Source organism: Pyrus communis, chromosome 8, assembly GCF_041283825.1.
Source record: "Pyrus communis isolate YQ-2024b chromosome 8, ASM4128382v1, whole genome shotgun sequence".
NCBI lineage: Eukaryota > Viridiplantae > Streptophyta > Magnoliopsida > Rosales > Rosaceae > Pyrus > Pyrus communis.
The window spans coordinates 5,934,092-5,944,542 of record NC_142572.1 but is presented as its reverse complement, the minus strand read 5'-3'; positions in this window follow the sequence as shown (position 1 = coordinate 5,944,542).

Sequence of the window (10,451 nt, the reverse complement as noted above, 5' to 3'; positions counted from 1 at the left end):
GGTTTCAGTGGGTTGTGGTGGGAATTGGTGGGCTTAGCACTAGAACATGATTTGTGGGCCCTATGATGAATCATTGCCAGGCCACCTTCCACATGTCACATCGCATAAAAGGAACGGGTGTAGGTCCATAATATCATATGGGTACCCATATTACGAAGATTAAATTTATAGACAAAATATATAACTAAATGACATGAAATGTAATAATTGGATTATTACTTGAGTGTTAATAAACATGCTCATTTTTATTAGTCACATATAATTTAGTTTATAAATTTAATCTTTCTAACATTGTCCATATCATATACAGAGTTTGGTATTTCCTTACTAAGTGGAGGTCCATTTTGTTAACTGGAAAACCATTAGGGTTTTCTTTTGTGGTGGCAGTTTTTTTCAGTTGTAGCTCTTTGCCCTATTCTATATGTGGCCATTAGCTTGGCATTCTATTTTTGGCTAAATTTTCTGAAAGGATTCACAAGGCCAGCAGCAATGGATTGCCACTTTTTTTTTTCTTCCAGTTTTGTGATTTTATGTTGAGTTTGGTGAGAAGGTGTGGTTTATAACTGAATAACGGACAGTGGAGACATAAATATTGTTTGGTCGTCAAGCTACGATATATGAAAAACTTGTTAAATGCTAAAGATTATTGAGCCTATGAGGCTATACCAACATTTGGAGTTAAAATTTGGTTTGCAATCTATGTCAGGATTTCTTCATATTCCATTACTAATTAGTCTCGTGGTTGGTAACATAATATCATTTCATCACATGCATGCAATCTACGTGCAAGTTAGCTTAACGACTTGGTACATGACATGTTGATTACATATGCTGTTACTTAACAAGAGCAACTTCTATAAGCTGATAAGACATTGGTTTTGACATGAGTGCTCTCTGGCTTTGAGCAAGCTAGATAGCAAATAATTTATGCTCGGTCATACCTCATTTGGCGTTCTAGATCGAGGGAGGGATCTATGTGTGTTCACCAACTGTGCTTCAAATTCAATCAAATATATGCACGCTTGATGTCCCTTCTAGCTAAAAAAGCTAGCTAGTCCACCTTTTGCAAGGAGCTCGTCTGTACTTGTGCCACTTTCATGTTGTTATTATTATGATTTGATGCCTCGTCAATCAAATGAACTATTCCACATTAGTTTGGATGCCATCACATTGTTTGATCAGTACCTTTACGAAGGCTCAAAGCCTCAAATAAATAAAATTAAAACCTATTAAAAAAAGGATATAGTTTTTATTCTATTTATAATGAAAATAAAGAATGTATTTTAGTACTTAAACTGTCATTTAAGTTCAAATTTTGTTAACAGCTAATTCGATATCATTTTATTTTCCGACCTCTAGATTCAACCCTAAAGATAACATAGGAAGTTGAAAATTCAGTCACTCTTTCAACGACCTTTACGAAGGCTCAAAGCCTCAAATAAATAAAATTAAAACCTATTGAAAAACGATATAGTTTTTATTCTATTTATAATGAAAATAAAGAATGTATTTTAGTACTTAAACTGTCATTTAAGTTCAAATTTTGTTAACAGCTAATTCGATATCATTTTTTTTCCTACCTCTAGATTCAACCCTAAAGATAACATAGGATTTTGAAAATTCAGTCACTCTTTCAACTATATATATATGGTCAATATTTTCATGTTTCAACATTTTTTTTCCAACCAGTACTGTTTAAAAAATCAAACAATAATAATAATAATAATATTGTTGTAGTTAGAATTATGGAACATGTGTGATAGTGTAAGTTCTAGTAGATTATGTATAAGAATCGTATGAGATCTAGAAGATCTTTCATATTAAGATGGTCTTACGTGCATAATTCATAGTTGTTCTCCTTAGACTATGGGTTTTGTCCCATTGAGCTTTTACCCTAACTAGGTTTTGGTGAGACTTACTCCTAAATGCAATTCCTATTGATACTCGTGTTTGCCGCTTGTGCCTACTAAATGAGGCGACTTCATCAACTGCTTTTACATTTGCATGAACATCTGATGCGCCATCTACTTGAGTATTTACACTCAATAGGGAGTTATTTAATTATAATTATGACATGTATGATTGTGTAAATCCTAGTAGATATGTATAGGAATCTTATGAGATCTAGAAGAAGATCTTTCCTATTAGTGTTTTTATTACTTGGAGAGTAAATTTTTTCTCTTCCTTACTATTATAAATAAAGCTAAGGCATGCGGAATTCTATCAAGCCCTTCTTTCCTTCTTTTCTCTCTGCCGATCTCCCTCCCTTCCTCTCCTTCTAAATTTATATCACAACATCTAGTTTATTTTTTCTTCTCTTGCTTTCTTGATTATAAGAGTAAATAAATATAATTTTCATTTTATACCCCTACATTGGCTCAAATTATGGTTATATGATGACCAAATATTCATGTGATTTTGTGTTGGTTAACAAATGAAAGATTAATTGGAGTGATGACTACGATATGCAAATGCCACTGTACGTGGGTTTGTTTTGTTAAACAATATTTTCACCTTTAAAACATACCTAGTTTCCTTTACCCATGGCAACCAAAATTAGCTTTCTTAGTCGGTAAGCAAGTCCACCCATGGTTTTTTTGCCATGACTATATCCCAAATTCAATCAAACATTCACCTCTACCCGTTTCTTCCAGCCATGGCTGATGGAGTCTAGGCAGTGGCCATGTCAAATTATTATTATTTTTTTAACAAATGATATTATCTACACTAAGAAAGAACAACTATGTTAACTTTAACCCCAAATTAAATCTATGAAAATTACTATTTACCGTAAATGAAGAATAGCATAACCATAACAATTTATTCTAAATTAATTTTATCCGTTAAATAATTGACGAATAATAACTGCCATGACAATTACTATTTACAATCACTGAAGAATGGCAAAGAAGAGAAGCCACTATGCAAGTATTCAGCGGAATACTCAAGTAAAATGTCTGTCACAATCCAATGTTTGGTCTATCGGAGATTTTGTTGTCACCGCCTAAGAGGTTCACCGATGGCTTTATTATCGAAAGTACCACAACAAACATATATCTTACGCATGATTATTTCCAATGTTAAAAGAATCTTTGACCCATTATTTTCAATAATACAATGTTTGAACCATAAGGTCGAGGTATATAAATATGAAGAATATTTAAGTTTGAACGAAATCTTTCAAAGACAAAATTAAAGTTCATTTTTTTATGTATAGGAATGTTAGACGTTGTTTGATATCCACTTTTTATTCTAACTCTTTTATTTTTAAAGCTAATAAGTACTAAGTTATTTATTTACTTTCATCATTTTTAAAAATTAAAAATTAATTTTAAGTTAAATATCAAACTACCCTACCTACTCTATCTTTATAATTTAGTTTGTACCATATATCTTCTTCTCACTACCCATTGTGGTATATGATCAATCTAATTAATGGTACCTTTTCAAACCATTAATTTTATATGTCACTTTTTAAGAATCAATGTTATAAAAATAATTTAATAAAAAAACGTTTAGTCACGTAACTATATATAAGTTAAATAAATAGGTGAAACAATTATCAAGATGTTATCACAGTGGTTAAATTTGTATGAATGATTTTTGAAGAATGAAAATATAATGAACGGTTCGAGACCACATTGCACAGTGAACGAAGTCTAAACGTGATACTTACCAAAAAAAAAAAATAATAAAATAAAGAAAAAAAATCAATTGTCTTCTTTTGTCAACGAAAAAAAAAAATGTAAAGGTAATTTTATTTTTCAGTTAATTAAAATTTTATTTTTGGTTTTTATTAAAGGAACCGTCCTTAAAATTATATTTTTATATAATAAATTGGATCTCGAGTGCATTTATCGTATTTCATTTAGTCTACACTGTTACAATAATCAGACCACTTAATAAGTGAAATATCATCGCGCACTTTGAGTTAAAGTTTATACTCTTTTAGACTCACATTAAACAGACATTAACATCAGCCCCTCTCTTGATATAGACCTTCCTCTCCCCATTACCTTTCCTTCTCTTTCTTTCTCCATCTTTGATTTTCAATTTTGCAGTAATTAATTTGCATTTTCATATCTCGGTTCCTGTTTGTATACATGATTTTTGGTAAATCTGAATTCTTATTTGCAATCATGGATTTATTAAATTTGAGTTCTTTTAGAACTTTCGCGTTCATATACACTTAGCCGCTCACTAGTGACGACCCAACCATGTAGCCCAGTGAAATAAAATCACGAGTCACTTAAACTCTTTTTGCACCCATAACCAAACAATCAACCCTAATCGTGCACCCATAACCAATCAATCAACCCTAAACTTGCACCCATAACCAAACAACCAATCTCTCCTCCTCTCCTCTCTCCTTCCTCTTTTCAGAGCAACTCTAGCGTTGCAAAGGCCCCCTAGGGCAACTCACTATTGAATCCATCCATCGAACAATAACTGCCTTTAATTAACAGTAATTACCTAAATTGAATAGTTATGGCAATAGGTAATAAAATATTAGTATTTTTTCCTCACCCAATCTATACATCCCCATCACCCTTTCTCCTTTTCCCCTCATTTGATGGGTTCTTCCTCTCTCTCTCTCTCTCTCTCTCTCTCTCTCTCTCTCTCTCTCTCTCTTCCTTTTTCTTTCTTTCTCTCCCTCTTTTCCAGCTCATTCTCGTGAGCTTTCTTCCTCCTTCCTCTTCAAACCTTCAACAAATGAAGCTCAAAAATAATATTTTTGGAATCCCTGGAACTCAAGGAACCCAACCATGGCCTTGCATGCGACATCAATGCATGGTGCGAGGTCCTACTATTGAAGCTGAGAGCTTGAGCTCTCAATCTCGAACCTAGGTGATGTTTCTATCACTATCTTGTGTTCTTGAGCTTTAAATCATATTGTGTTGCAATTCTTGTGGTTTAATTCCCTGCATGCATCCCATTCTTTTTCCAGATTCTGACAAAGGAAAATGGACAAATTCGAGCTGGGTCACCTTGAGGTCAGCCACATATCACATAACCATCAGGCTCTCGGGCGATGGATTCCCACCTGGCCTATCCACCAGGCCTCCCTCGAGCCTTATTGCCTGCATGGGCTGGAGCCAATTGGGTGATTGGAATCGCTAGTCCATCGAGCTAAAGAGCACGTTGGAGTTGCTCTCATGGCAGCACTTATGCACCTGCTAATTCACTAATTGTGACTTGGCGCCGCTTCCTATTCTTGCTACCATGGTTGTATACATTAAGTATAAACGTAGAATCTCAAAATTATATACACCAACTGTGGTTTGAAATCGGAGGCTTTGACCTTTCCTTTTAATTATATTACTCCAACTTATTGTTTCGGTGGTTTTTAGTCTTCACCAAACTTCAAGCAGACATTATAGCTAGCAAACAAGAAAGTGGAGTGGTAGCAACTTTGGTTTATACTCTTAGTAAACAAAATAAACACATGTGGGACTTAAAAAAAGATAATAACTTGGACAAGTGGCCTGCAAGTAGTAAAGGGGATAGGATCCATTGGTCATAATCCACCAAATCCCGTAATTCGGGCCATTGAAATTTGATCCAATGGTTACAAATATAGGCCCACTTTAAAAATTATAATAACTTTAGCCATATGATCAAATTTTAATGACCCGGATTACAGGATTTGGTGGATTAGAATCAATGGATCCGGAGAGGATCCATGTCCAAGGGGATATATATTTATTCATTTATCAGTCATTGAGTGGAAGTTTCTTTCACTGCTACTTAAGTGAGTCCCATGCGAATGTCAAGGGTGGGAATATATGAATCCAGATGTTCTTGTGAAGATTCCGGAAATCCGTAAATCGTGTTTGTTCATCGTATATTATGTGATCAAAAATCATTTTAAAATTTTTATTTGAAATTAAACACAAACCGTACCTGACAAAAACTGACCGCACGATGTACGATGAACGGACATGATTCATGAATCTCCAGGATCCTCACAAAGAGAATCTGAAGAGGATCCTGTTGGGGAATATATGAACCAAATTAACTGGGATAGGGGTGATGAGAGATGGGTGATGAGGTTGGCGATGAGAGGTGGGTGTGAGATGGGTGTGAGATGGGTGTGAGTGAGAGAGCGACAATATAAATGTAGCAAAGAAGAAGATAACTGTTGGGGAAAGAAAGAAGAAAGGAGAAGTAGAAGGAAAAGGAAGGTTGCATGACCTGTTCATTAAAATAGGGTTTGGCCGAAGAAATGGTTCATCCAGCAACGTCACCCAGGTCGTCGAGTAAAGAGTGGTTGTCGGGTAAACACACGAAAATATCGTCAGACAAAAGGTGTCAGTTACGTTTAGGACAGGTCATTGTGGATTTTTACTCAACGATTCATATATTACCCGACGGAACGGTTCATCGGACAAAGTCTTTCTACCCAACGGACTTGTTCTTCCGTCGGTCAAAATGTGGCATAATACAAGTCAATTTTTTCCCTTAACACGAAAACTTTGTGAAATGAAAAATAATGTACCTGCCGAACTATTTTGTTAGGCAAAGTTCCTAAAAAAAAAAAAAAAAAAAAAAAAACCAAAACGTTGACCTCTTTTGCCTGACCAAACTTTTTAAGTCTATTTGGTAAAGTTGCTTTGCCCGATGACAATTGGTTCGTCGGGTAAACTTTTATCGGACAAATGTACTTTTTGGAGGTGATTCAATTAAAACGGGCGTGTTTTATATATATATATATATATATCGTCATCTCATTTCCTATCTTAGTCACTTTATCATATATTTTCCAACGCTAAATCGTTTAAGGATCTTTGTTGATTTCTGATCTTCTATATATCCCTCATCAACTATGCAAGACCTTTTCTTTCCATTAGTTCCTTTAAGCACAACTTTCCTGGTTGTCGTTGTCGTCACTTACAAGTGGACCAAAACCAAATAAACTGTAGCTGGTTCTGGTGGGGTTTTTGTGCAGTTTGCGCATTCACTGGTTGGTTACCAGCTTTGGAAATGCTTAAACCTATAGGTGGAAACGAAGGTGCAGTTTCACCCAAAGCTTAATAGTTAACCTACATTGCCCCCAACACTAGTTACATGTTAAGCATGTGATATCTTCTAACATTTTGTTTCACAAGTGTCACTGTTCTCCTTATTAATACATTTTAAAACGTTTGGTGCCAACTTAGCATAAAAAATAAAAAAAAAGAATTAAGGATCACTGTGAAATAATTCCGAATATTCAGGGGGTAAAATTATAATTAGCCCAAAGGAAAAAGAGGCAATGATTCCAAAAAGAAGGTTCTTATCCCAGAATGGGGCTATTAAAATGAATCAAATCCAGATGAATGTGAGTGGAATTGGAATAAAACTCCAGGTTTACAACTTTGCATATTCCACCAATGATAAACTAAACAATATCTTACGTAATACATGTAAGGATTCTCATTTTTCTCCATGAACTGGGTAGGAATTTAGCATTTGAATTTTATTCCTTGCCTTATTATTGTTCCATGATTAGGCAAATCAGAATTAGAATATATATTAGAGGAATAGAGAAGAAATTAATGTTTAAGCGCATTCTAAAGATGAGAGTGGTGGTGAAGGGAGTTGCTTAATAAAAAGGTTATTCCATTTTTCAAGGGCCTAATTCAGAGTTTTTGTGGCCTTAACCTTCCTTTTGCTTGCCTAACTCTTTCACTTTTTTGACAATCTCTGTAGCTACCAGAATTTTGCTAAACTTCTCTATCAAGTTCGGTTTCAAACTTCAAAGCATCTCAACACCATGCATGAATAATCATCACTGCATTCTTAAAAGTCACCAAGTGAAATAGTGAATAAGAGCACAATCTATTTTTTTTCAGGAACCGAATATAAAGACATTTTTTAATTAAAAATATTTTTAGATACCTGCATAAAATGTTTATCAAATTTTGATATGGTCAAATAATGTGGTAAAAGTTTATTTGGGTAAATAATTGTGACAAAGTTTAATAAAACTGTCCATACTGTCTGAGTAGGCCATTGGAATAAGGTTGGACTTCAATGCCTAAGAAGCAATGTATGGGATCCAAGTCCTTAATATCAAATTCTTTGATGAGAATATCCGTGAATAAAAAATTAAAAAAAAAAAAAAACTGATATCACTTTAACAATAGCTAATTGGTGATTTACTAGTTAGTTTATAACCTAGGTTACGGCATTTAATAGCTTTCGCCTCTTTTATGTGAGTGAAGAAAAATAAAACTCTTCACTTCTTTCTTAAGTATCGTATTTAGTTTTAAACATGGGCTTAATTAAATTGGCTAGGTCAATATATCCTCTCTCCGCATCTAAGTTTGAATTCTCTTCATTGTTTGTTTAAAATTAGAGTATCATCTAAATAAATATAAAGTTACTGTAATCAAATATCACTTAGTCAAATTAAAATATCACGTCACTTCTTGTCGTAGGCATTTGTAGGTCACCAAACTTATATAAATTAGCCCAAGAAAATATTATTGAAAGCAATTTAGTACTTGCATGTTGTTAGGAAACTTCCACCATCTCTCTGCAGCTGGTCAATCATATTTTTCAACAACATAATCTAATCACAGAAAGGAAGAAAGAGGAACAAAAAGTCTTAATTTTCAAAACTTTCAGGCTAAAACGAAAGGCTTAACTTTCAGAAACCGAAAGTGCGACTATATATATAATATGCATCTCACTCTTTGTATATGAATGAAGAACGTGCCAACAAATTCAACATTGTCGGCCTTAGCTTGATCTTAATTTATGAATTAGAGGCTGCATGGATGCCTTTTCTTTGTGTAAATATATAGATATAAAACGTTAGAAACAGTCGAACCACTTCATGCATCAAACTAAAATAAACGGTTAAGAATATTATAGGAAAAAAAAAAAATTAAATAAAATGATAGCTTCCATTTGGAGACAATTACATGTATGGCGTATGAAATGCAAAATCCATTGAAAAATCCAAAAAGGTGATGTTCTGGAATGTAGAATAAAGAAAGCGCATCCACATCAAAGTAAGGAGAAAAATTATAAATGATAGGTTATGGCTAATGGTTTTGATTCAAACAACGTACGTGGGTTTTGGTTGGAGCGGCTGGTTGTTTTTTCAGTTTAGTACAAACAAGTGCACTGATATAGCTTACAAGGGGCGCAGTGTGGAATTAAGTAGTTGTATTATTAGTGGTATAATTGATGCTTTCTCTGACCACAGCTTTATTTAATCAAAATGGGTAATGTTAGGGAGATCAAATTTTTAAACCAAACTTGCAAAAAAATTTGGAATTAAGTAATTGTATCATTAGAATTGATACTTTCGCTTTCTCTTTCCTCAGGTATACCACATCCTTAATTAATCAAATTGATCCTTTCTTGTTATCCACGTTTGAAATTAACTTTTTCCTTGTTACTTCAAAATAAATATTCTTTGAACGGCATCCTAGTCGATTAATTCTTTTATTATTTGATCTGTACTAATGCACTGTTTTGAGGCTGCAGGTTCATGCATGTTCTACGTACTTCATAATCTCTGTCTTTTTATATATGTAAATTACGACATTTCTTATGCGTACAAGTCCTATTGTTATGGGTAAACACATTGCATCAAAACAAATACGTTTTGTGCAGTATATGTTATGGGTAAACAATATGCATTTAGCAGTACTGTTCTTTATTCTTCTCGTGTTTATAAAACAAATACATTTTCTTTACATAACTATATTCCACGTGAATCGTTATTTTCTCAGAATGAAATCATCACAAATTTCAGTTTTTTGATAGACCCCAAAAAGCATTTTGTTGAGAATGAAGTCAGGTGCCTCTCTTCAAACAAAGACGAACCCCCCCAATATGCAAAGCAAAACGAGTCAGACAATGTGCAATTGAATTAGATAGCTTGATGGCGAAAAAACCTTCAACCTGTTTGATCAGTAGCTCCTTCGAGTCCTCAATTGCCCTTAGTAATCATATCCCCATTAAAGAAGTATTAGAAGCCTGTTGGAGAATTATTGGTTTATAGGAAAACAAATTTGATGGGCATAAATATTATTATATTTATTTTAAAGTTTTTCTTTTGAGAAAAAGTAAATGACATTTTTGTAAATTATGTTGTTTTTTTTTTCATAGAATTAGGTATCTTCCTTAGATCACCTTTAAAAGTTAGAAACTTTAGAAACATGAGTCACATCATAATCTGACTTTGCATATATATCACTGCATTCACTACAAGAAATCGAATTAATATAGGCAAAAATATTTGCCTCTAAAAACCACCAATAGGGGCAAATATATAGAAAAATCGGCCCTACTAACAAGGAGTGGCGGAAAATAGATTCACCCCTAAAAAAGCTATTGCTATTGTTATTAGATGCAAAAAAATGTCAAACATCCGTCCCTATTGTTTTTGTTGCCACGTTGGCAGAAACATCTGCCCCTAATACTTTTTAATTATATAAAAAAAAATCAAA